This window comes from Petaurus breviceps, unplaced genomic scaffold (genome assembly GCF_028583685.1).
Source record: "Petaurus breviceps papuanus isolate PSGF00001 unplaced genomic scaffold, PetGlider_PUasm1.0 229, whole genome shotgun sequence".
Lineage (NCBI taxonomy): Eukaryota > Metazoa > Chordata > Mammalia > Diprotodontia > Petauridae > Petaurus > Petaurus breviceps.
The window spans coordinates 26,821,351-26,848,506 of NW_027185903.1; the positions used below are offsets into that span (position 1 = coordinate 26,821,351).

Genomic DNA, 27,156 nt, shown 5'->3' on the forward strand with positions numbered 1-27,156 from the left:
AATTAATCATTTCCTGCCCTCAAGGAGCTCTTGGAGAAAAACATGTATATTTTTGTGTGTTGAATACATATATATACATTCATAGATACATAAATGTATACACTAAGTAAATATATAGTAATTGTTGACAGAAGGCACTAATACCTTGGAGTGGAATTGAAATTAGGAATGGCTCCATGTAGGAGATGGCACTTGGACTATGTTTTGAAGGGAGCTAGGGATTTTCAGAGGTAGAAGGAAGGAGAAAGTACAATCCAGGCCCAGTAGAGCACCTGTATATGAAATGGGAAAAGGAACATTATTTGTGAGAAATATCGAGCTAGCCAGTTTAGATGGATTAAAGAGTGCCTGAAGTGGAGTAGTGTGTAATAAGTCTGGAAAGATTGTAAAGGCCTTCAAAGACCAATGAAGTTTATATTTGACCCTAGAGGCAATAGGGAGAAACTGGAGCTTACTGTAAAGAGAATTGATATGTTCATAGCTGTGCTTTAGGAATATCATTTTGGCAGTTCAATGAAGTAAGGATTGATAAAGGGGAAAAATGATGATAAGGTGACAAATCAGGACCCTATTGCAATGATCCATCTTCAGGATGATAAAGACCAGAACTAAAGTGAGAAGCATGTGAGTGGAAAGAAGGGGTTAGATAATTCAGTAAATTGTCCATGCAAAATCACTGAGATTTGAAAAATGACCAGATTTGTTAGGGAAAGGAGTTGATTATGACTCTAGAATTATAAAAATGACAGAGTAGAAGAATGGTAGTACCCTCAAAATAAATTTGAAAATTAGGATGAGGAATATATTTGGAGGAAAAGATTCTCTTTTGGACATATTGAATTTTAGATGACTCCTAAACATCCAGTTTTCAGTGTCCACTAGGAAGTGGTGATATGAGAAGAGTTCAGAAAAGAGACTAGGGCTAGATTTTACAATTATTTGCATTCTTACTGCTTAGCATAGTGCTTGACATGTAATAGTCACTTAAATGATTGATCTATCATCTTCTTCCCTTTGGAGTATCTTTTGTATAGATAAAAATTGAACCAATAATAGGTGAAGAGATTTCCAAGTGAGAATATGCAAAGAAATAAAAGTAACCCAAGGATAGCATCTCTGAGGTACATCCATGTTTAGACAATGGAACATGAATGATGATCCAACAATGGGAAGTGAGGAATGACCAGACAGGTAAGAGGAGAACCAAAAGAGATGACTGCTATTAAAAAACAGAAAGAAGACTGTACTTGGAAAAGGAGCATAGTGCACTGTATCAAATGCTAGAGAGGAGTCATCAAGGATAAGGACTGAGAAAAATCCCTCAGGTATGGCAACAGAAAGATCACTGGTAGCTTTAGGGAAAGAAATTTCAGCCGAGCTATGAGGAAGAAGCCAGATACAAAGAGCTCAGGAGTGAAGAAGAGGAGAGGAAGTGGAGTTTAATTAAGAAAGTGGATAGAGGATTATTACCTAAGGCCAAGATAACATCAAGTGGGGATTTCTAACATGGGGGAAATCTGGATTTGCTTGGAGGCATCAGGAAAGGGTATGTTGAACAGGAAAATATTAAAGATTAGAAAGGGGGGTATTATTTTGTAGTTACTTTTCACTTACTTATTCCTGTACATGCTGCCATATGTACAGTAGATTACAGGCCCTTGATGGCAGGAATAATTTCATTTACATTTATATATCTTCAAATCATTACAGAGGATTTTGCACATAGTAGACACTTGAATGTTTGTTGAATTGAAAGAGATATTTAATGCTCATTGATTTTTAGACCTAAGCAAATGATGGGAAAATATACAAGATGTAGATTAAACTTTAAAAAGAGTCATGGGTACGTTTTCCCCCTGAAGAATCAGTTGCTAAACATATATCAGAAGACCACTGACTGAACTGCTCTGGACCAGACCAAGTACACACACTAGTCTTTGTGTACATGTTTGTAAAGCAATAGTAAACATAGGAGACGTATGATTCTAGGTGTGTAACTAGGTTAGTAGAAGGATGATTACTTTTTTGACCAAAGCAAGGTTTGCAATTTGAGCCACATTGGTAAAATCACAAATTCTCTAAGTATGGAAATGCACAAAAGCCAAATGTCTTAGAGGTAAGATATAGAGGGTTCACAGTCTACACACAACTAAGAATTAAAGGCATGCCTGACAAAATCATGGATCCTTGAGGCACTGAAGGAACAAGGCAAAAACACTCTCCATCGTACTAGTTTCATTAGTGCTGCTGCCCAAAGAACCGCAAATATGAGGTCAAATATGTCTCTGGGGACTGCTTTAGTGCAAGTGTCATTGAGGATGGTCATTTGCTATGCTTTTGGGTCATATTCCCACAGAAATCCAAGCCCCTGAGGGTAAACCTGAAAGCAGTGAAGGGCATGGCCACAGCTCAAACGAATAAGTTTTATTCTAAAAATTCTCAGGGGGAGAATTGTTTACCTTTTCTTAGAGCTATAACATTAAGAGGTGAGGTGTGATGAAATCAGTTTGAGCCCTAAGCAAGTTGAGGGCTTTGTTCTATTTAATTATAACACTGGCTCCATCTTACAACCCTTTGCACTGTGAGCCAAACAAGTTCTTGCTTCCATTGTTTAATTACCTGTGTTGCACCTGCCCAACAGATCTCTCTCAAATTCGCATGCTATGATCATCTTCAATAGCATGGAAGTGTTTCACAGTCCTAAGCAGAGGAGATTTTTGGAGATGGAAAAGCTAAATAACTAAGGCCATCGTTCTTCAAATTCAAATTTCATTTCCCTCCTTATTCTAGCAGATGACCTTTACCTTATTCATGTGAAATGTGGAAAAGCAATAAGAATTTTAGTGATGCTTTATCAAACTCAGGTAATTGAACTTCACTTTCATAGTATGGAAACAGTACTACTTCTTAGCCATGTTTGTCTATGAGATGGCTGTGCTAGAATTAAAAATGTGCAAAATCCAGCAATCACACATTAATATAGGGAGCAAATAAATAAAATTTCCCAACTCACTGAATCACCCAAGACTTTTTTTGGCTTTTTTTTGGAGGGGGTAAGACAGGGCAATTGGGGTTAAGTGACTTGCCCAAGGTCACACAGCTAGTAAGTGTTAAGTGTCTTAGGTCAGATTTGAACTCAAGTCCTCCTGACACCAGGGCCAGTAGTCTATTCACTGTGCCACCTAGCTGCCCCCCCCAAGACTTTTTTTAAATATTATATTGACCCACATGTCAAATTAGTCTTCATCTGGACATTTCAGCCATAAATTCTGCAGTTCCATGGTATTTACAAATTCATTATATATTATTTGCTTCTTTTTATTATTTTAATTGAGTCAAATTTAAAACATCATATTCTGGCTGGGGTGGGGGGGAACCTCGCCATGGGGGTCCAATATAAGGATTCCTATTGCAGCTATCATGCTAAGAAAATAATAATTCATAACTTAGTAGACATTTAAAGTTTTCAAATCAATTTCATTACAACCCTGGCAGGTAAATATTTCAAATATTATTATTTCCATTTTACAAATGAGAAAACTGAATCTCAAAAAGGTTGATTGACTTGCCCAATGTCACACAATAGATAAGAGTTAGAGCTGGGATTCAAACTCAAGTCATCACTATAACCTGCTTTCTCCCTCCCCCAGAAGGGAGACATGGGTTATCAACTAAGACTCAATTTACTCATTTATAAAATAAGGATAACACTTAAAATATTGACCCCATAGGATTTTAAAATTAGGACCAAATGTAAAAATGTTTGTAAGGTGCATCATAATGGCTACATGATTTCAACCTGTTCTCACCAAAAAAAAATCTAAAAGTTTCCAATCTCTTATTAATTTTCAGGGTCCTGCCTATGACAGCTCTAAGTATCTCCATTAGAATTTATAGACTATTTTTTGTTGTATGCTTAAACTAAAATGTGTAATTTATCTCTCAAGTTGATTTTAATTGTTAAATTGGCTCATATTTTAAAGATTGTGTGCCCATATGAGAAGAAGGAAGAGGAGGAGGAGAAGGAAGTGGTGGTGGTGGAGGAGGAGAGGAGGAGGAAGAAAAGGAGGAAGAATGGATCACTGAAAAAGGGAAAGAAAATGTACCCACCTTCCTTCATTGCAGAAATTGGGGACTATGGGGAGAAGATTATTGTATATGGACTCAGATACAGGGTATGTGTTGTGTAGTTTTGCTGAACTGCATTTTTCCCTTTCCTTCTTAACTAAAGGCTGGCATACTGGGGCGGGAAAAGAAAATATGTTCAGAAAAAGAATATGATGTGAAAACAAAAGATATCAATAAATACAAAATGAAATTTAAGAAAAGTTAGTGGGCCAAAAAAGTATTTTCCAACCCCTATTTGAAGTAGTCATCACCACATGTAGCATTTATCAAACATTTACTAAATACCTGCTAGCAGGAAGGTTTCTTTATCATTCAAGGACATTTACATGGCCAACACTGCTTTAGTGGAAGAATTCTGTTTACCAAGGCTACCCTGCTCTCCCTGCTCTTTGTGGCATTCTTCATTTTCATCACAGGCTTCCTTAAACTATTCAAACACCTGCTCACAGCAGAGAGGCATGACCCAACAGCTGATTCTAATCACATAAGCAAGTTGGGCTGAATTCTGGCTTTTCAAAGAGTAAAGGGAACTCAGCCAAACAATTCTTGTTATTTTACTATCTACCTGACAGAAAATAACCAGTCTTAATGCATATTCTCTTCAGCCAATTTGCCTTAGTGAAATAGAGATGCCATCATGGCTATATGCCCACAAAAACAGATTCTCACAGACACCTAATTAAAGCAATTAGACAAACATTGGTGGACTCTGGATTTCAGTGTGGGCTTAACCCAATTTTCAGTCAACTCTCTTTTGCATCCATTTATAACCTGAAGACCAGGACACATTGTGTCCTAGGACTTAAAGAACTAAAGAATCCTGGTTTATTTAACTGGCTGAGTCAGTAGAAGTTCAATAGAATCACCCTGCATTCTCAGATTTCCTCCACCTCCCACTCTTGTTCATACAAAGTATCAAGAACAAACTACCTGAAATAAAAATGGAGCTCATTATCTGTTTATTGAGAGCACCAGCGTCATTCAGGACCTTGGAATCATCCTCCAATATTTCACTCTCCATCCTACATAGTCAATTGGTTGCCAATTCTTATTGATTTAATCTCCATAATATCTTCTGTATTTGTCTCCTTCTCACCCCTAACACTTAGTTCAAGCCTTCATCATCCCTCTCCTTGAATATTGCAATTGTCTCCTTATTGGATTTCATGCTTCCAATTTCTCCTCTCTCCCTAATCAAGAGGTTCTCACCATGTGGTCTGCAGAATTCTGAGGGACTCAGAGACTGCTTTGGAGAGAAATCATTTAGGTCAAAATTATTTTTTTATAATTTGATAATGTAATAAAAATACATTTATTATTTGCCTATTAAAATGCTCCTCTATTTTCCAACTACATATTTGTATAAGGACAGACTTACTTTTTTCACTTAGTTTTGTTTTGTTAAATACATTTTATTCATCATGTTAAATATCTATCAAATACATTTAAAATATTTTTAACATTCATTTTTTTAAAATTTTGAGTTATAAATTCTATCTCTAATTCCCACCACTTGAGAAGGCAGGCAATATGATATTGATTATATGTGTGAATTGATAAGTTTGTTTATTATTTCAAGTAGTTTTTTATTTAATTCTCTAGCATTCTCTAAGTATAGCGTCACATCATCTGTTTTTGTTTCTTCTTTGCCTACTCTAATTTCTTCATTTTGTTTCACCCCAAATCTTATTGGAAAGGCTTCTAAGCTTATCCACATTACATATAATGCTTGCAGGTGGTTTTAGATAGATGTTACTTATCATTTTAAGTAAGGTTTCATTTATTCCTATACTCTCTCATGTTGTTTTTGGTTTATTTTTTTTTTAAGCAATGGGGGTTAAGTAACTTGCTCAAGGTTACACGGCCAGTTATTTCTGGGTGGGTGCTAAGTGTCTGAGCCCAGATTCAATCCCCAGGTCAACCCCACACTGGAGCCAGTGCTCTTACTCACTGTGCTACCTGGCTGCCCCCCTCTCATGTTTTAATAGGAATGGGTCTCGTGTTTTGTCAAAAGGTTTTTTTCTGCATCTGCTGAGGTAATCATATAGTTTCTGTTAGCTTTGTTGTTGATATGGTCAACTGTGCTGATAGTTTTCCTAATATTGAACCAGCCCTGTAGTCCTGGTATAAATCCTACCTGGTCATAGTATATTATCCTCATGATAAATTTCTCTAATCTCTTTGCTTATATGTTATTTAAAATTTTTACATCTATATTCATTAGGAAAAGTGGTCTATAATTTTCTTTCTCTGTTTTAGCTCTTTCCAGTTCAGGTATCAGCACCATATTTGCATCATAAAAAGTATTTTGTAGAACTCCTTCACCTATTTTCCCAAATAATTTATATAGTACTAGAAGTGATAGTTCTTTAAATGTTTGATAGAATTCACTTGTAAATCTGACTGACCCTGGAGATTTTTTCTTAGAGAGTTCATTGATGGCTTGTTCAATTTCTTTTTCTGAAATGGAGTAATTTAAGTACTTTTATTTCCTCTTCTTTTAATCTGGAAATTTATATTTTTGTAAATACTCATCCATCAAATTTATTGTTTTAATTTCCTCTTCATTTGTGATGAATTCACCTCTTTCATTTTTGATACTGGTAATTTTGTTTTCTGTTTTTTTAAATCAAATTAATCAAAGGTTTATCTATTTTATTGTTTTTTTCCACAAAACCAGATCTTACTTTTATTTATTAGTTCAATAATTTTCTTAATTTCAATTTTATTAGTCTCTCCTTTGGTTTTAAGAATTTCTCATTTGGTGTTTAATTGGGGATTTCTAATTTGTTCTTTTTCTAGCTTTTTTAGTTGCATGCCCAATTCATTGATCACCTCTTTCTCTATTTTGTTTATGTAAGAATTTTAGAGATATAAAATATCCCCAAAGAACTGCTTTCACTAAATTCCATAATTTTTTTTATGTTGTCTCATTATTGTCATTCTCTTGGATGAAGTTATTTATTGTTTCTATGATTTGTTTTTTGACCTACTCATTCTTTATAATTAGAATATTTAGTTTCCAATTAATTTTAGTCTATCTTTCCATGGCCCTTTATTACATGTCATTTTTATTGCATCATGATCCAAAAAGGAAGCATTTAATATTCGTGCATTGAATTGTGACATTTTTATGCCATAATACATGGTCAATTTTTTTGTGTAGGTACCATATACCACTGAGAAAAAGGTATATTCCTTTCTATCACCATTCATTTTCTCCAGAGGTCTACCATTTCTAAGTTTTCTCAAATTTTATTCACTTTCTTAACATTTTTCTTGTTATTTTCTGGTTATATTTATCTAGTTCTGAGAGGGGAAGATTAAGGTGCCTCACTAGTAGAGTTTTGCTGTTTATTTCTTTCTGTAACTCCTTTAATTTCTCCTCTAAGAATCTAGATGCATATATGTTTAGTAATGATATTACTTAATTGTCTATGGTATGTTTTAGTAGGATGTAGTTTCCTTCCTGATTTCTTTTAATTAGATCTAATTTTCCTTTTGCTTTGTCTGAGATCAGGATTGCTACCCCTGCTTTATTTTTAACTCCAGCTTTTTACCTTAAATCTATGTGTCCCTCTGCTTCAAATGTGTTTCTTATAAACAACATATTGTAGGATTAGAGTTTTTAATCCATTCTGCTATCCACTTTCATTTTATGGGGGAGTTCATCCCATTCACATTCAGTTATGATTACTGTCTGTGTCTTTGCCTCCATCCTATTTCCTCCCTATTTATGCTTTTCTCTCTCCTTTCTCCCTTTCTCTCCTCACTAGTGTTTTGCTTTTGACCACCACCTCCTTCAATCTGACCTCCCTTCTACCACCCCCTTCCTTTTCTTTACCTTTTCCCTTACTATTTCTCCCTTCCCCTCTATCCATCCTCTCTCTTTTCTTTCCTCTTTTCCCACATACTTCTTAGAGGGTAAGTTATATTTCTATATCTGGGTATTTTCTTTCCTCTTTGAGTCAAATCCAATGAGAATAAGGTTCAAACAATGCTCATCTCCCTCCCTTTTTCCCTCTACTAGGTCTTTGGTCTTCTTCATGTGAGTAATTTACACTTTTCTGACTACTCCTTTCTTTATCTCCCAGGATAATCCCTTTTCACCTCTTAACTAGAATTTTTAAAATCACATCAAAATCAACTTATACTCATACCATCTGTCTATGTATACCCCTTCTAAATGCCTTAATGAAGATAAAGTTCTCAAGAGTTACAATATCATCTTCCTATGCAAGGATGTAAACAGCTTGTCCTTGTTGAATAACATGTTGTTTTGTTTTGTTTTTCTTTCCTGTTTATGTTTTTATGCCTCTCTTGAGTCTTGTATTTAAAGATCAAATTTTCTGTTGAGATCTGGTTTTTTCATCAGGAAGGTTTGGAAGTCCCCTATTCAATTGAATGTCCATCTCCTCCCCCGAAAGATTATGTTCAATTTTGTTGGGTAGTTGATCCTTGGTTTTAATTCAAGCTCCTTTGTGTTATGTAGTATTACAATAATTCCAAGCCCTCAGATCTTATGTTGAAGCTGCAAGGTCCTCTGTATCAGGACCTCTGACTGTGGTTCCACAATATTTAAATTGTTTCTCTCTGACTTCTTGTGTATTTTCTCCTTGACCTGATACTTCTAGAATTTGACTACAACATTCCTTGCCATTTTCCTTTTGGGATCTCTTGCAGGAGGTGATCAGTGGAATCTTTTGATAACTATTTTACCCTCTGATTTTAGGACCTCAAGACAGTTTTCCTTGATAATTTCTTAAAAGATGCTGTCCAGGCTCTTTTTTTATCATGGCTTTCAGGTAGCTCAAGAATTATTATATTATCTCTCCTGGATATATTTTTCAGGTCAGTTGTTTTTCCAATGAGGTATTTTATATTTTCTTCTACTATTTCTTTCATTCTTTTTATTTCTCTTGACTGATTCTTGATGTCTCGTATAGTCATTAGCTTCCACTAACAAAATTCTAATTTTTAATGAATTGTCTTCTTCGGTTAGCTTTTGTACTTCCCTTACCATCTCTTTAATATATAACTTCATAGAAGACATTTGCAAAAATATGGAAACAATATCCTTCTTTCCTCCATTCTTTTGTTTTAGAAAGTACAACTATTTTTCATTAAAATGTTGTTTATATTAACAGGTGATGGGTTTATTTTTATTTTAAATGAATAAATGAATATTTAAATTTTTATTGGTTTTAATTTCAAATAAGCTAAATATCAACAGATATAGCCCACATAAAACAAAAGTTTGGGGGCACCCTTAATTTTAAGAGTAAAAAGTAGTTCTGAGAAGAAAATCTTAAGTTTGTTGTCTGTGAATACAAGCATTAAAATCATCTCCTACACAGCTGCAAAACTAATATTTCTAAAGCACAGAAGTAACTGTGTAAGTTCCCTTCTCAAAGTTCTACTGGTTTGGCCAGGATGATGCAGCGTGCAGAGGCTGGGACAAGGCCTGGTCAACATGGCAGCAAATTGATCCACCAACCACAAGGGCCATTGCCAGGCCTATCCCTGCAGGGCTGCATTCTGACAGAGCTGGGTAAGAGACAAATGCTAGGCCCATGGCAATGGCAGCAGCTACTCCTGGGACTACCAACCCACAGCCTGGAAATTTAAAAAGCCCCTAAATAAACTTCCTGGGACCAGGATGGCAGAGTGAATCCTGGCTGCTCAAAGCACTTCCCCCCCACCCCAAAAAAAAACAGAGTAATTACTGCCCCAAAGCAAAATTTTAAACAGTAAAGGCTTGGGAAACCCAGAGGAAGGGCATAGCTAGGGCCCTGCTTCAAAATGGGTAAAAAAACAGACTGCTAAGATAAAGACTCTAGAATCATATAATTATGAGGAGGAACCAAATTCAGAAGGAAACAGTATTGACTCCACACCCACAGCTGAAGCTTGAACAGGGAATATGAACTGGTCTCAGGCACAGAAAGCTTTCTTAGATGAGCTCAAAAAGAACTTTGAAAACCAAATTAGAGAAGTAGAAGATAAAATAAATAATTCTTTAAAAATCAAAATTGTGAAATTAGAAAAATATTACAATGAAAAAAACAGCTCCTTAAAAAGAAAAATGTGTGAAATAGAAAAGGAGCTGTTTCCTAATCGAGGAAAATAATTTGCTAAAAATTAGAATCAACCAAATTGACACTAATGACTCTATAAGGCACCAAGAATCAATAAAACAAAACATCAAGAATGAAAAATTAGAAAAAGACATAAAATATCTCAATGGAAAAATAACTGACCTGGAAAACAGATCCAGGAGAGAGAATCTGAGAATCATAGGCCTACCAGAAAATCATGATGAAAAAATGAGCCTCCAAGAGCTCATCGAGGAAAACTGCCTTGAGGTACTAAAACCAGAGGGTAAGATAGAAATCAAGAGAATCCACCGGACACCTCCTGAAAGAGATCCCAAATTGAAAAGTCCACAAAATGTGGTAGCCAAATTTCAGAACTATCAGGTAAAGGAGAAAATACTACAAGCAGCCAGAAAGAAACAATTCAAATATCATGGAACCACAGTGAGGATCACACAGGATCTGGCAGCTTCTACATTGAAAGATCGGAGGAACTGGAATATGATTTTTTGCAAGGCAAAAGAGCTCAGTTTACAACCAAGGATCACATACCCAGAGAAACTGAGCATAATCTTCCAGGCAAGGAGATGGTCATTTAATGATATTACAGACTTCCAGACCTTCCTGATAAAATTCCACTGGTTCCCTGTTACTTGGAAAGAAAATGGGATCTGTTTAATTTTAAAGGCCTTTCACAATCTTTTCACAACCTACATTTCCATCCTTACTACACATTACTCCCCACTATATGCTATAGGGTCCAGTCAAAGTGGGCTTCTTACAATTGTTCACACAGAATATGCCATCTTCTACCTCTAGGACTGCCCCCATGCCTGGAAGGTACCTTTTCCTGACTTCCATCTTTTTGAATCCCTAATTTCCTTCAACATCAAGCTCATGTTGCCTTCTTCATGAAGTTTTCTCTTATCCTTCCTACTGCTATTCCCTCTTCCCAAAATAAATTTGTATAATATATGCGTGATATTTACATATTGTATATATTCACACCATTTATATATACATGTAGTATATGTGCACATATACTACATGTATCTGCACACATGTGTGCACGTGGATATAGATAAGGGCAGCTAGGTGGCATATTAGATAGAGCACTGGGCCTGGAGTCAGGAAGATTCATCTCCCTGGGTTAAAATCTGGTCTTAGATACTTACTAATTATGTGACCCTGAGGAAGTCATGTAATCCTGTTTGCTTCAATTTCCTCATCTATAAAATGAGGTGGAAAAGGAAATGGCAAATCACTATAATACCTTTGTCAAGAAAACACCAAAGCAGGACTGATAATGCCTGAATAACAACAAAATATGTGTGTATGCACACACACACACACACACATCTAGCTAGTTATCATGCACCTATGTACATGTTGTCTTCCCAATTAGATTTTAAGTTCATTGAGAGCAGGGAATGCTTAATTCTTGTCTACACCTACCATAGTGCTTAGTACATAACAGATATTTAATAAACAATTGTTGACTAAACTCCTCTGTTTAAAATCCTTCCCAATGTTCTTCTAACATTTCTTTATAGATTGATCTCACATTGCTCCTTCTCAAACAAAATAACATGCAGTCAAACTTGCTATTCCTTACCACTCCTACCCTTGCCACTCTGATCTTTGGAATCCTGATTTCTCTTCAAGGCTCAGATCACATGCCACCTCCTCTTATTTGAAGCCTGTCTTGTTTCTCTCAGTTGTTAGTGCTCCATGGTGGGGAGGCAGGATGTATTTATGTTGCATATGTAACCCCTCTTCCAGAGTTATTATGGAGATTCAGAGGAGTTGAGAATGCCAGCATTCAGGAATTACTCAGAATTTCTCAAGTTTCCAGAGTTTTAGACCTCTTCTGATCAAGTAAGAGAAGTGAAGAAGGGAAATATTTTATGGCAGAGCAGGTGCTTGGAGGTAAGGAGCTAAACAATAGGATGGATTAACAAAGTTGTATAGGAATAAAGAATAGATCAGGGTTAATGAGACTGCTAGAGTCCAGTCCATATAGACTATGTCCTTCTCCTACTGCTGCAGATTGCAGCCTGAAATACTCTCCCACTCCTTTCCCTATCCTATCACTTCTTCCCAGTTGGTCATCTGATTGAGGATAGCAATGGAATGTAGTGTGGAAAAGGAAACATTTAATCCCATCCTAACTTCAGTTCATACTTAAGGTCAGTAGGTTGCTATGCAATATATTGATGCTTCTTGATATCCCCTTGCTATTTGGAATTATTTTTTAAGATATGCTACATATAATTACTTCAGTCCAAGACAATGAATGAACTGTTCAAGGGCAAGAGAAGAGGAGCTAATCCAAAAGAGAGAGATTTTCTTCAGCCCAGGATCACATGAGGGCAAGCCAATTAGAGAGAGAATATTTAGAATTTTAGTAATCTCTGAACCTATCCATGCTTCCAAACTAATATTGTAACACACAGAGAAACTTTTTGAGGAAATAAGCCAGTAGCACTGAGAGTAGAAATTTACACACACTATACAACTATTTCCTCCTGGGTCTACATGTATTTGTATTCTATTATAACTACAAAGCATATTTTATAGAAATAAAGAAAGATGAAAATGGAGAAATATTCAGTAATCATGATCAAGTAATGTTGATATAATTTAAAGGATGCTACAACACAAATTGATCTACAGGTTTAGTGACATATCAGATTACTCAGGAAGTACTTTAAAGAGCTAACCATATAATTATAAAACTCATTTAAAAGAACAAAAAGTCTAGACCCTAAAGGGAAAATATGAAAAAATAAAAATGAAGCATAGCATAGACAGAAACAACAGGTTTTAAACTATATAGTAAAGCAGATAGCCTTCAAATTTTTATTATATTGGTTAAGAAATAAAAAAGTCAAAGAAACAGACTAGATGAGTAAGAACTAGAAATATTGAAAAACAGCCTGAGCTTGATGACACATGCCTATAATCCTTGCCACTAGGGGAGGCAGAGGTTTGTGTGTCACTTGAGTTCAGGAGTTCTAAGGGGCAACATACTAAGCCAATTGGTTTCTGCAGTGAGTCTGATATCAACATAGTGAGCCCTGGAAAGGGGAAGGGGAGCACCAAGCTGCCTAAGAAGAGGCAAACTGGCCTAGGTAAGAAATGGAAGTTTGTTTTTTTTTAATCAAATTTAAGTAAATTAAATACATTTGCTTATTTATTTAAGTTTCTGTGCTAATAAGCATTGGATTTGTCCACTAAGTGGCCTTTGTACTTCCAGACTGAGTGGGATAGAGAGACCTAGTAAAACAAAAACAAAATGAAAAACACTAGCACAGTATTTAATAATCCTAAGAACATAACTGGGAAAAGGACTCTATGTGACAAGAATATCTAGGGTATCTAGAAGGCAGTTTGGCAAAAATTAGCACCAGAGCAATATCATGTATATCAATAATCAATCAACAATAATGTATTAAGAAGCTCTGTGAGAAACAGTGTGATAAAAATGGATACGAACAGTGGATAGAGTACCAGCCATGTGGTAAAAAAGACTTGAACTCAAATCTAGTCTTAGACACTGACTAGCTGTGTGACCCTGGGCAAGTCATTTTATCCTATTTGCCTCAGTTTCCTCATCCATAAAATGAGCTGGAGAAGAGAATAACAAACCACTCCATCACTTTGCTAAGAAAACTCCAAAATGATCATGGAGAGTTGGACATGGCTAAAATGACTCAACAACAACAACAGATAAAGTCTCTGAGTAAGGAAGATTTGGATTCAAGTCTTGTATTCAACACATACAGGCTATGTGACCCTAGGTATGTTCCTTATTTTCTCAGTGCTCCCTGGCAACTACCTAACACCATAAGTTTCAAAGAAGGAGCCAATTTGCATTGATAGAAGAATTTCCTTGCTTGAAACTGCCCACACTGATGAAATCACAGGCTTTGTTAAAAAAAAAAAAATATGTGCCAAAGCTAATAAACTTGAAATAGAAATGTGACCTGAATATAAAAGTTTGCATCATTTAAAAACCAGAAGAAGGAATCTTCCAGAACTCTGGCTAGAGGAAAAATTCTTTGCCAGATCACAGATAGAGAAGACAAAATAAACCATTTCAGTTACATAAAATATATTTTCCCTGTTTATTACCAACACAGATCAAATAATAAAATAAATTATTGAATAAAAAATTCATCCATCAAATGAATTGTTAAAAATATGATACATGAAATATATAAGGAATTGATATAAATATACCAGAACAAGAGTTATATTCTCCAATAGAAAAGCAGGCAGTCAATTAAATTTATTAAGTGCCTACTATGCGCAAAACACTATGCTAAGACCCAGACATAAAAAAGAAAAAAAATATCTTCATGCTTTCAAGGAGCTCACAGTCTAAAGGCTATGAGAAATTTTTTTCAAGAATCAAACGATAAAACTATTAGAGAATATATAAAAACATGCTCCAAACCATTAGTATAAGAAAAATGTGAATTGACACAACTTAGAGGTTTTCTTTCCCTGCCTTCAAACTGGGAAAAGGGATAAAAAAAAAACAAGGATTCTTTATGTTATATGACCTTAAGGAAGACATGTATAATAATATGCTTGGGACAGAACTTCATATAATCACACTAAAAAAAGAATTTTGTAGAGGAATTGATTAAATTCATCATACCCTTTGATATATATATGTATATGTGTGTATATAAAATACATGCATGTATATATGTGTGTATACATACATATGTGTGCATATATACACACACACACTCACTACTGAGCATATGCTTCTAAGGAGATCAGGGAAAGAAATAAAGGTGCAAATAGAAAAATATTCAAAGTATCACTTTTCAAAGAATTAGAAACAAAGGGATATTCATTGATTTAGGAATGTCTGAACAAGTTCTGCTTTATGAATATAACAGAATTTTATCATGCAATGAGAAGTGGTAATATGAGTAATCTAGAGAAATATGTGAAGATTTATATGAAGTAATGGAGAGCGAAATAAGGATCAAAAAGCCATAAGCAAAATACTGTCATTATAAAAGAAAGGATCACTAAAAGAAAAACAAATTCTAAGTAACTGAAACCACTAATGGCCTAGGAGAACAGATAATTAAGAATGTACATTGGCTTAGGAATAGGAGAGGGTGCTATGAGAACAGTATTAGCCAAGGCACTAAAGCTCCCTTTGCCTCAGTTTCCTCATCCATAAAATGAGAAAGTTGGACTATAGAAAGTTGGTCTCCAGGGTACCTTGAAGTTTTTGATCCATTTTTTTTTCAGTAGCTCAGGTTATACAGAGCCCTATTTATGCCCAGTCAACCCCACAGCAGTTTGGGGGCTGGCTTCCAATCATGTATAACTCAGGGAAGGAGAGCTGAAAATTTGAGATAATGAATTATCCCCTAACTAGCTGCTGAGGGGAAAGAGCTCATTACTCAGGAGATAACTGAAAGGGATTGACCACAGATTTACCTCTTGCTTCTGTTCTGACTGATGCCTTCTCAGCTGCTACCTTCCAGGTGGCATGACATGATTCCCATGAGAAGTGGGGAAGGACAGATCCTTCTTCGTGCTGCCATTATGGTGACCTCACTGTTTCCAATCCCTTTGTGGGAGTATGAAATCAACTAAATGAGCTAGCACTGTGTCCTCTGACAGCCTTTGCCTCTTTTCAGTTTCCTTTCCTTATTAAGTGGATATGTTCAGGCTTAAAAACAATTCTGTCAGTTCAAAAAGTCCAGGAGTCCGTGAATTCAGTGTCAGCAGTATCCACTGAAGTGGTTTGTTGTGGGAGCAGATGATATAAAAGAAATTGACCACAGAAGGGGCTGAGAATTGAGTTCAGATAAAGTCTCATTTAGAATGCAGTAATAGTACAGATCCAAGGTGAAAATTAAAATTCCTAAGCTGAAATCCTAAAAATCATTTCATATTCTGAGAAGTTTAAATATTAACCTCCCAGTTGATTATAACAGTGGTTATATCACTGAATTCTGTTTTTATTATAAGGTTCCATTAATTCACACACATTCTTACATAACACTTTTATTAGTTAAGAATAAATTATTTGTTCCATTCTCTAATTCATTCTTATATTAGAAAAGAGAATGTTGTTCCCTCCTTTTTAACTAACCCTCAGACTTATGAGGCTTATTATAATATACTTTGATTAAAATCAACCATAGAGTAGCTAGGGTAGGGATTTATCAAGGCAATGAGTGTCAGAAAAGGAAGCCCCCTCTCTCTAGAGGCCAAGGTACCAAAATCAGTCTGAATTGTTTGGCTAGATAGAGGATAGGGAGGAGTGAGTTCCCTGTGGGTTCAGACAAATAAGTATCTCAAGTCTGCAATGATGCTGTGGATGAATATATTGTCAAACTCCATCACTGTCTGATGATTTTATTTAAATACCTTTCTCTGTTTAGGGTTGGGAGAGATCAGAGGAAGCTATCTGAAGAGAGAAAGTAGATAGAATTGATAGATTTGAAATGAAAAGACCTGATTTCAAACTCTGCATATAACACTTCCTATTTGTGTGATCTTAGGAATGTCACTAAACTCTTTTAGACTCAGTTTCACTATCAGTAAAATAGGAATGATAAATAACACCTACCTCACAGGGTTATTGGAAGGCTCAAATAAGTTCATGTATGTAAAATGTTTTACAATCAAGAAAGCATTATGAAAATGAGCTCCTATTGATGTTGTATCTACAAATGATGTAGAAACAAAGTGTGGCATGAATAAAATGCATTTATAAAATACTTACAGTGGAAGGGATGCCATAGTAATCTCCCTAAAGCTGATGGGCTTGTTTCTGGAAAGGCTTGATGTGCCTGTTTACAGATATTATCATCAACATCCCAAACACCAATCAGTCCCATACTTCACAAAGTAATAGGGTCAGATGGCAAAAGCATAGGCAACTCAAAAATAATTTGAGTCATTTCAGTTTCTCATCACTTCCTCCACCTACTCATTCCATTACTGCAGATTCAAGGCTCTCTCTCATAGCTCATAAAGCAGCCCCTGAAATTTTGTGCTACTACAAAGTCATATCAAAATTTCCCAAATTTTAGTTTCAATATCTATTCAATTCAAAAAGTAAATCCAATTCCATTCAATTATTGGGAGCCCCATCTGGCCAGGGAATGCCTAAGACATGTATTGTTATTCAATTAAATAAACATTTAATAATCATCCAGTGAGTGAAAAACTGCTATTGTGAGGATACAAAGACAAAACTAAAACAGTCTCTGCCCTCAAAGATTTTCATTCTACTAAAAGAATGAGTCTCAAGAATTTAAAAATCACTACCTAAAACTGGGGCAAAGTAGATAATTCTCAGTATCTCAGTATCAATAAGTCTGTTTATTCCAGAACATAGTAGAGGGCACTGGTACAAATGTAGGATTGGGCTATAAAACCAGTAAGATTTCCCAGTGATAAGACTACATTATTCTATTTTATCCCTCATTAGTGTCAGTACAACTTAGCAAAGAGTGAGGCAAAGTGGTGCTGACTCTGTAGTCAGAGAACCTGGATCGAAACCTTGCCTCTGATCTGTACTGCCTGTGTGTCCTTGAGTCAGTAACTTAAAATCATGATCCCTACTTTCCCCATCTATTAAATGGGAAGAGTGGACTACCTAGCTTCCGAGAGCCCATACATTTCTAGGAGCCTCTAAACATTTGCTAAGCCTTTGCAAATTGTTAACTATTTTAGTTATAGCATAAAGCTCAGAAAACTTCTTCCTCAAACACTATAGCAGCAAGCACTCTGCCACACTCAGCATGGTCTGCTAGCACAGCTTCTTTTGATCTACTTTACAAAGGAAAGACAGCTTTAAAGGGGTTAACAATCCTATTTTAATAGCAGAGAAAGAAGTGAGTGTAGAAAATACAAGCAGAGAAATTAGCGCAAAGACCAAAAGACAAGGTTCCAGCAGTTTGAATATAGCCATATTGTTATACACTTTACATACAACACTGGTTTGAGGGAGCATAGACATCTAAGCTGTCAGGGCTCTTGACCAGGAAATAAAAAGATCCTTCTCATGGGTGAACCCCCAAAGCAAAACACCAACCTCCCAGAATATATAATAAAGACTTGGTCCCTGATTGACTCAGAGTCAGTAGGCATGAAACCTACATGATGCAAGCACAGCTGTGAATTATTAGGGTTCAAAGGAGATTAATCCTTCAGATGTTTACAATTTAGGCTGAACCTGGGAAACTGAATCCCACCAAGAAGGAAAAAAAATAATCCCACCTTGCTTGCTCTTACAAACACCTGCATTATAAAGCACTGTGTTGTCATATATGGTATAGATACAATGAGAGCTGAAACACAGAGCCTTCTAGCAAAGACCTTATAATCTAATGGGAAGAGGAGATCTATGCACAAGTAATTCTCAGGTGAGAGTGAAATAAGTGCAAAAGAAATATCCAGGTAAGACTCTACAAGAAGTCTGAGGGAAGAGAGCTCATTTTTATTTTAAGTTCTATGAAGGTGATAAATACTTCAATAAAGATACCTCTAAATGGGAGAAGGGAGATGGAGATGGCAAATTGTCCAGTGTGACTGGAATATGGCATATGTAAGTAGTATACTGTATGTCTAAAAGAATGAATTAGATACAAATTTTGGAGGACCTTGAATAGCAGGGTGAGGACCTTATCTTTTATTCAGGAGGCAATGTGTCATAGCAAGAAGTTGAATTACTTAGAACAATTTCAAAAGTTATCATTTCCAAACTACCGCACACATGATTTGGAGCAAAGATGTGCTTGTCATGCAGATAAATGTCTTTGAATGTTATTAGTTCAACCCATTAGGGAAGCTAAAGAAGCAGGGATAAGGGCACTGGCTTCATGCTTCTCTGCTTTTCCATACAAGACATGAGAGTTACATCATCTAATATCAACAAGTTACACCTCTACAAATCAAGGGAGGGAAGGGGGAGCACACGATCTGAAGATGCAACCACTTTGTGTCCAACAAGTATATTAGACTCATTTAACAAGGGTATACTTTTTTTTGAATTAATTTAAAATTAGCTTAAAAAAACAGGGCTGAGAGAGGCAGGCCTGGAAGGTGCAGCTGGCAGATGCAGAGGCAGGCCCAGAAGGGACCTGATCAACTCGGAGGACAAGTCTTCCCACCAACCACAAGGGCCACTACCAGGCCTATCACCAAAGGGCTGGGACTGGAAAGAGCAAGGTAAGAACAAATACAGGGGCCCCTATCCTAGACAGCAAACACTCCTGGGACTACCACTTCATAGCCCAGAAATTTTTTTTAAAAAAGCCCCTTTCAGGACTTCCAAAGACCAGGATGACAGAGTGAACCTCACTTGCTCCGAACACCTCCTCTGACCCTGAAAACACAGTAACTCTTGCCCCAGGGCAAAACCCTATACAGTAAAGGCTTGGGATCCCTAGAGGAAGGGCAAGGCTAGGGCCCTGCCTCAAAATGGGTAGAAAGCAGACTACAAAGAAAAAGGCTCTGGAGTCCTACTATCCTCAGAGGGAGGAGCCAAACTCAGAGGGAGACAATGTGGACTCCGCACCCACAGCTGAAACATCAACAGGGAATGGGTCCCAAGCACAGAAGGCTCTCCTAGAGGAGATCAAAAGGAACTTTGAAAACCAATTGAGAGAGATAGAAGACAAAATGAATAATTCTCTCGAAACCAAAATAGCAGAATTAGAAACACATTATAATGAGGAAAACATCTTTCTAAAAAGAAAAGTATATGATATGGAAAAGCAGCTCCAAAAATTAACCAAGGAAAATGATTTGCTAAAAACTAGAATCAACCAAATGGAAACAAATAACTCTATGAGGAACCAAGAATTAGTCAAACAAAACAACAAGAATGAAAAATTAGAAAACAAGGTAAAGTACCTCAAAGCAAAAATAACTGACCTGGAAAACAGATCCAGGAGACATAATCTGAGAATCATAGGCCTACCAGAAAATCATGATGAAAAAATGAGCCTGCACAATATTCTCCAAGAGCTTTTTAAGGAAAACTTCCCTGAGATACTAGAACCTGAGGGTAAAATAGAAATAGAGAGAATCCATCGGACACCTGCTGAAAGAGATCCCAAACTGAAAAGTCCTCGAAATGTTGTGGCCAAACTCCAGAATTACCAGATAAGAGAGAAAATACTTCAAGAGGCCAGAAAGAAAAAATTCAAATATCGAGGGTCCACAGTGAGGATTGCCCAGGATTTGGCAGCCTCTACACTGAAAGATCGGAGGCAGTGGAATACAATTTTCCAGAAGGCAAAAGAGCTTGGGTTACAACCAACGAGCACATAACCAGCAAGACTGAGCATATTCTTCCAGGCAAAGAGATGATTATTCAACTATATAACAGAGTTGCAGAACTTCTTCATAAAAAAGCCAGAACTCAATGGAAAATTCAACCTCCAATTACAAGATGCAACAGTAACTTAGAAAGGTAAAAAAGGAAAATACACACACACACACACACACACCCTGCTATTTGATAAGAGCAAACTGGTTTTAGACAAGTAGAGGGTATGAGTATAAAATACACAAAATGACGATTTAAAAAAATCTTATTAAGGGCTACAAAGGAACTGCAATGGAAGAAATGGAATGAATGAAGTGAAAAAGGGTAAATTATGCCACACAAAGAGGCATAAAAACTATATAGCAGAGAAAAAGAAGGGAGGGAGATGGGAATCATATAAACTTTTCCCTCATTAGTTCTGGTACAAGGAGGGAATAACAACCGGTTAAGCATAGGACTCTATGGAAAAGAAACGCAAAAAGTATCATTTTAGAGGGAAAGAGGGGAGGGAGAGGAGCTTCGCGTGAGATTTGTTCCTGTCACTCTTGGTGCGAAGAAGAAATAACATACTTCATTAAGTATAAATATATCCTACAGGCAGTAGGAGGGGGAAAGGGCTACAAAAGGGGATTGGAGGTGGTTTGTAGGGAGGGAAGAAGTAAGGGGAAAGAGGAGGAAAAGGGAGGGGGAATGATAAGGGAATACTGAGGGAGGTGGTGGTCAAAAGGAAAACTATTAAGGGGGAAAAGGGAGAAGGGGGTAAATGTGAACATTAACAGTGGGGGGAATAGGATGGAGGGAAAGAAACAGATAACAATCATAACTGTAAATGTGAATGGAATGAACTCTGCCATAAAATGGACATGGATAGCAGAATGGATTAAAAATCATAATCCTACAATATGCTGTTTACAAGAAACACATCTGAAACAGAGGGATACAAACAGGGTAAAGGTAAAAGGCTGGAGTAAAATATATCATGCCTCAGCTGAAGTAAAAAAAGCAGGGGTAGCAATCCTTATTTCAGATAAAGCAAAAGCAAAAACTGACCTAATTAAAAGAGATAAGGAAGGAAACTATATCCTGTTAAAAGGCACCATCGAGAATGAAGCAATATCATTACTTAACATATATGCACCAAGTAGTGTAGCATCCAAATTCCTAGAAGAGAAAGTAAAGGAATTAGAGGAAGAAATAGATAACAAAACTATACTAGTGGGAGACCTTAATCTCCCCCTCTCTGAACTTAATAAATCCAACCTCAAAATAAACAAGAAAGAAGTTAAGGAGGTGAACAGGATTTTAGAGAGGATAGGTATGATAGATCTCTGGAGAAAACTGAATGGGGATAAAAAGGAATATACTTTCTTCTCAGCGGTTCATGGAACATACTCAAAAATTGACCATGTTCTAGGGCATAAAAACCTCACAATTCTATGCAGTAAGGCAGAAATATTAAATGCATCCTTCTCAGATCAAGATGCAGTAAAAATTATATGCAATAAAGGGCCAGGAAAAGACAGAGTAAAAACTAATTGGAAATTAAAAAATTTAATCCTAAAGAATGAGTGGGTCAAAGAAGAAATTATAGAAACAAACAGTAATTTCATTCAAGAGAATGATAATAATGACACAACATACCAAAATTTGTGGGATATATTAAAGGAAGTTCTTAGGGGAAGTTTTATATCCTTGAGTGCATACATGATTAAATTAGAGAAAAGGGAGCTCAATGAATTGGGCATGCAATTGAAAAACCTAGAAAAAGAACAAATTCAAAATCCCCAATTAAATACTAAATTAGAAATATTGAAAACCAAAGGAGAGATTAAGAAAATTGAAATTAAGAAAATTATTGAATTAATAAATAAAACCAAGAGCTGGTTTTATGAAAAAACAACAAAATTGATAGACCCTTAGTCAATATGATAAAAAAAAAAAAAGGAAAGAAGAAAACCAAATCGTGAGTATCAAAAATGAAAAAGGTGAATCTACCTCCAGTGAAGAGGAAATCAAAACAATAATTAGGAATTATTTTTCCCAATTGTATGCACATAAATTTAACAATCTTAGGGAAATGGATGAATATTTATAAACATACAACTTGCCCAGATTAACTCAAGAGGAAGTAAATTACTTAAATAATCCCATCTCAGAAAAAGAAATTGAACAAGCCATAAGTCAACTCCCTAGGAAAAAATCTCCAGGGTCAGACGGATTTATTAGTGAATTCTATCAAACATTTTTAAAAAAATTGATTCTAATACTCTACACACTATTTTGGAAATTTAGTGAAGGAGTCCTACCAAATTCTTTTTATGACACAAATATGGTACCATTAAATCAGGAAGATATAAAACAGAGAAAGAAAATTATAGACCAATCTCCCTCGTGAATATAGATGCAAAAATTCTAAATAAAATACTAGCAAAAAGACTAAAGCAACTCATCTCAAGAATAATAGACTTTGAGTAGATAGGATTTATTCCAGGAATGCAAGGATGGTTAATATTAGGAAAACCATCAGTATAATTGATCATATCAACAATAAAACTAGCAGAAACCACATGATCATCTCAATAGCTGCAGAAAAGGCTTTTGACAAAATATAACATCCATTCCTATTAAAAACATTTGAAAGTATAGGAATAAATGGAGCCTTCCTTAAAATAATATTTAGCATCTATTTAAAGCCATTAGCAACTATTATCTATAATGGGGAGAAGCTAGAAGCATTTCCCATAAGATCAGGGGTGAAACAAGGGTGTCCACTATCACCCCTCTTATTTGATCTCATATTATAAATGTTAGCAGTAGCAATTAGAGAAGAAAAAGAAATCAAAGGAATCAAATTAGGCAAAAAATAGACCAAGCTATCACTCTTTGCAGATGATAGGATGATATACTTAGAGAATCCTAGAGAATCAAGTAAAAAAACTACTTGAGGCAATAAATAAATTTGGTAAAGTTGCAGGATATAAAATAAACCCACATAAATCCTTGGAATTCCTATATATTTCCAATGAAATTCAACAGCAAGAGATAGAAAGAGAAATCCCATTTAAAGTTACTGTAGACATTATAAAATATTTGGGAATCTACCTGCCAAAACAAACCCAGGACCTATATGAGCACTACTACAAAACACTTTTCACACAAATAAAGTCAGATCTAACTAATTGGAAAAATATCAATTGTTCGTGGCTGGGTTGAGCTAATATAATAAAAATGACAATTTTACTGAAATTAAATTATATATTTAGTGCCATACCAATTAATTTACCAAAAAACTTCTTTATAGAGCTAGAAAAATAGTAACAAAATTCATTTGGAAGAATAAACGGTCCAGAAAATCAAGGGAATTAATGAAAAGAAATGCTAGGGAAGGTGGACTAGCTATACCAGATTTCAGTCTGCATTATAAAGCAGCAGTCATCAAAACTACTTAGTACTGGCTGAGGAATAGAGGAGTAGATCAACGGAATAGATTAGGCACACAAGATTCAGAAGTCAATGACTATAGTAATCTATTGTTTGATAAACCCCCAGACCCTGGTTTTTGGGATAAGAACTCATTATTTTACAAAAACTGCTGGGAAAACTGGAATATAGTGTGGCAGAAACTGGGCATAGACCACTATCTAATACCATATACCAAAATCAAGTTTAAATGGGTGCATGATCTAGGTATAAAGGTTGATACTGTAAGCAGTCTCCTAAAACAAGGAATAGTTTACTTATCAGACTTGTGGAGAGGGAAAGACTTTTTGACTAAACAAGAATTAGAGAACATTATAAAATGTAAAATGGATCATTTTGACTACATGAAATTGAAAGGTTTCTGTACAAACAAAGCCAATATAACCAAGATTAAGAGGGAGGTGGGAAATTGGGAAAGAATCTTTACAACCTATGTCTCTGACAAAGGACTCATTTCTAAAATATACAGAGAATTGAGTCAAATTTATAAGAATACAAGTCATTCTTTTGATAAATGGTCAAAGAATATGAACAGGCAGTTTTCAGAGAAAGAAATTAAAGATATCTATAAGCCCATGAAGAAATGCTCTAATTCACTATTGATTAGACAAATGCAAATCAAAACAATTCTGAGGCATCACATCTCACCAGTCAGATTGGCTAAGATGACAAAACAGGAAAATGATTAATGCTGGAGAAGATGTGGGCAAATTGGAACACTAATGCATTGCTGGTGGAGTTGTGAACTGATCCAGCCTTTCTGGAGAGCAATCTGGAATTATGTCCAAAGGGCTATAAATACTTTCATACCCTTTGATCCAGCAATACCACTCCTAGGGTTATATACCAAAGAGATCATAGAAGTGGGAGAAAGACCCATATGTACAAAAATGTTTATAGCAGCTCTTTTTGTGGTGGCAAAGAATTGGAAATTAAGGGGGTGCCCATCAATTGGGGAATGGCTTAACAAGTTGTGGTATATGCATGTTATGGAATATTATTGTGCTATAAGAAATGAGGAGCAGATGGTCTTCATATTTACCTGGAGAGGCTTATACAAACTGATGCTGAGTGAGAAGAGTAGAACCAGGAGAAATTTGTACACAATTACAGACACAACTTATGTGTGATGACCAACTTTGATAGACTGGAGCAATCTCAGCAATGCAGTGATATAAATCAATCCCAAAAGACTCATGACGGAGAGAAATATGTGCATCCAGAGAAAGAACTATAAAGAACTGAGTTTATATACAGGTGGAAGAAAAATACCTGATCTTTTTCCTTCTCTTATTTGGTTTTATGTCATCTTTACCATTTTTCATTCCAGCTGATACAATCCCTCTTTATAACCTGACTAATGTATAATGTGAAAGTATTTACAGATCCTATACTTGACTGTATGCCACCATGGGGGGGAAGTGTGGGAGGGGAACAAAATGTGAAACTCAAGGAATTGTGGAATTGAATCCTGTAAACTAAAAGGAACCAAACAAATTAATCAAAAAATAAAAAAACAGGGCTGAAACAATAGCTCACCTACAAGATCTTCACTTACAGTGTTAATCTCAGAAGATTTTTCCTGGGACAACCTGCAGCACACATTATTAGTGAAATCTCTCCATGCAGAAGGTATGCAGAAAGAGCCTAATGTGCAATTTGTCAAAACTGTTCAGTTACAAAGGACAAGGAAATCAAATTCAACAAAACAATTTGAAGTTATCAAAGCCTCAGAATTATTTCAATGAGCTGGGTATTCCCAGATGGAACCTGAGAGCTGGAATGAGCTTTCTTCTTCCCAGCAATAGGACTGAGTTGAAAACAGTCTCATGGATCTTGTTCGTGGGGTGTGGGGGAGTACTGCAAGTGATGCCTCATCATTTCCTTAGCACCTTGAGGGTACTATTAATACCTCAGGGGCCTAAATCAATAACTCCTTGGACTGTGCTTCCATACCTCCCATGCAAAAGCCAGATTCAGTCAATAGCTCTACCCTTCACTTAATTTCTATTTAATTCAAGAGCAAATAAAAATGATAACTTTATCAGCCCAGCCCTATACAGCACCAGTTCTCAATGCCATCCATCCCCCAACCAGAAGAGCTTCCTACCCATGATGAGTTCATTGAAAAATACTTAAGGGACCCTGAGCTACAGAAGAAGTGTGAAATAGGATAGAACCAAATTGCTGCCAAAGAAGTGCCCATTGAAATCAAGCCAGTGGATCTCCCCAGACTGGGCCAACAGAAGGCCAAGCAGATGTTCTGGGTTTGAGCTCAGGGCCACATTTGGGAAGGAGACATGAAGATGCATTGCTGTGTGGCCACCTACATATCTGACTATGCCTTTCTGGGCACTGCCATACTTCCCCACCATCACCTCCACCAGGTTGGATTCATGGTTTCCCTTGACCATTCCATGTGGTTCCATGCCCCATTCCAAGCTGACCACTGGATGCTGTATGAGTGTGAAAGCTCTTGGGCTGGTGGCTCTTGAGGCAGGTTCAAGGGCGTCTGTGGCACAAGATGGGGTCCTAGCTGTAACATGTGCTCATGGAGGGTGTGATCCGAGTGAAGCAGCCAAAGCCAGAGAGTAAGCCGTTGGAAGAAGGTATCCCTAGAATCCTTGCATCCATTCCTGTATTTGCTCTACCAAGAACTATGAGCGAGGGCTGTAACCCTCTAGCACTTTGCACAAAATAAAAACAGGTACCACTTGGAAAAAAATGATAACTTTATGAAGAAGGAAGGGACAGCAGGAGGGAAGAAGGAAGGAAGGAAAGAAGGGAGGGAGGGAGGACGGAGTGAGGGAGAATGGAAGGCAGAAGAGAAGATGAAAGAGGAGGAGAAAAAGAAGAGGAGGTGATGAACAGGAAAAAGAGAAAATTTTAATCCAGGCCCAGCTTTTGATTAAGGCCAAAAGAAAAAATCAGTCTTCTTGGGAAACATGATCTACTGGATTAAGACATGCTAAAATGTAAGTCTTATACATACTTTTAAGAGTGACCTGAGACTAAGATCCCATACCTGTAAAACAGGGGTAATATCTGATCAATCAAGTCTTTATTAATTGCCTACTGTATTGGTCTTCTTGCTGTTCCTCACATGGAACATACCTTCTCCAT

The 27,156-nt window shown here is 36.3% G+C and overlaps 1 pseudogene; it reads left to right on the forward strand.

Annotated features, from left to right (window-relative positions):
- Positions 1-1,179: 1,179 nt before the first annotated feature.
- LOC138167578 (acyl-coenzyme A thioesterase 8 pseudogene) lies at positions 1,180-26,758 on the forward strand (annotated as a pseudogene).
- Positions 26,759-27,156: the final 398 nt, after the last annotated feature.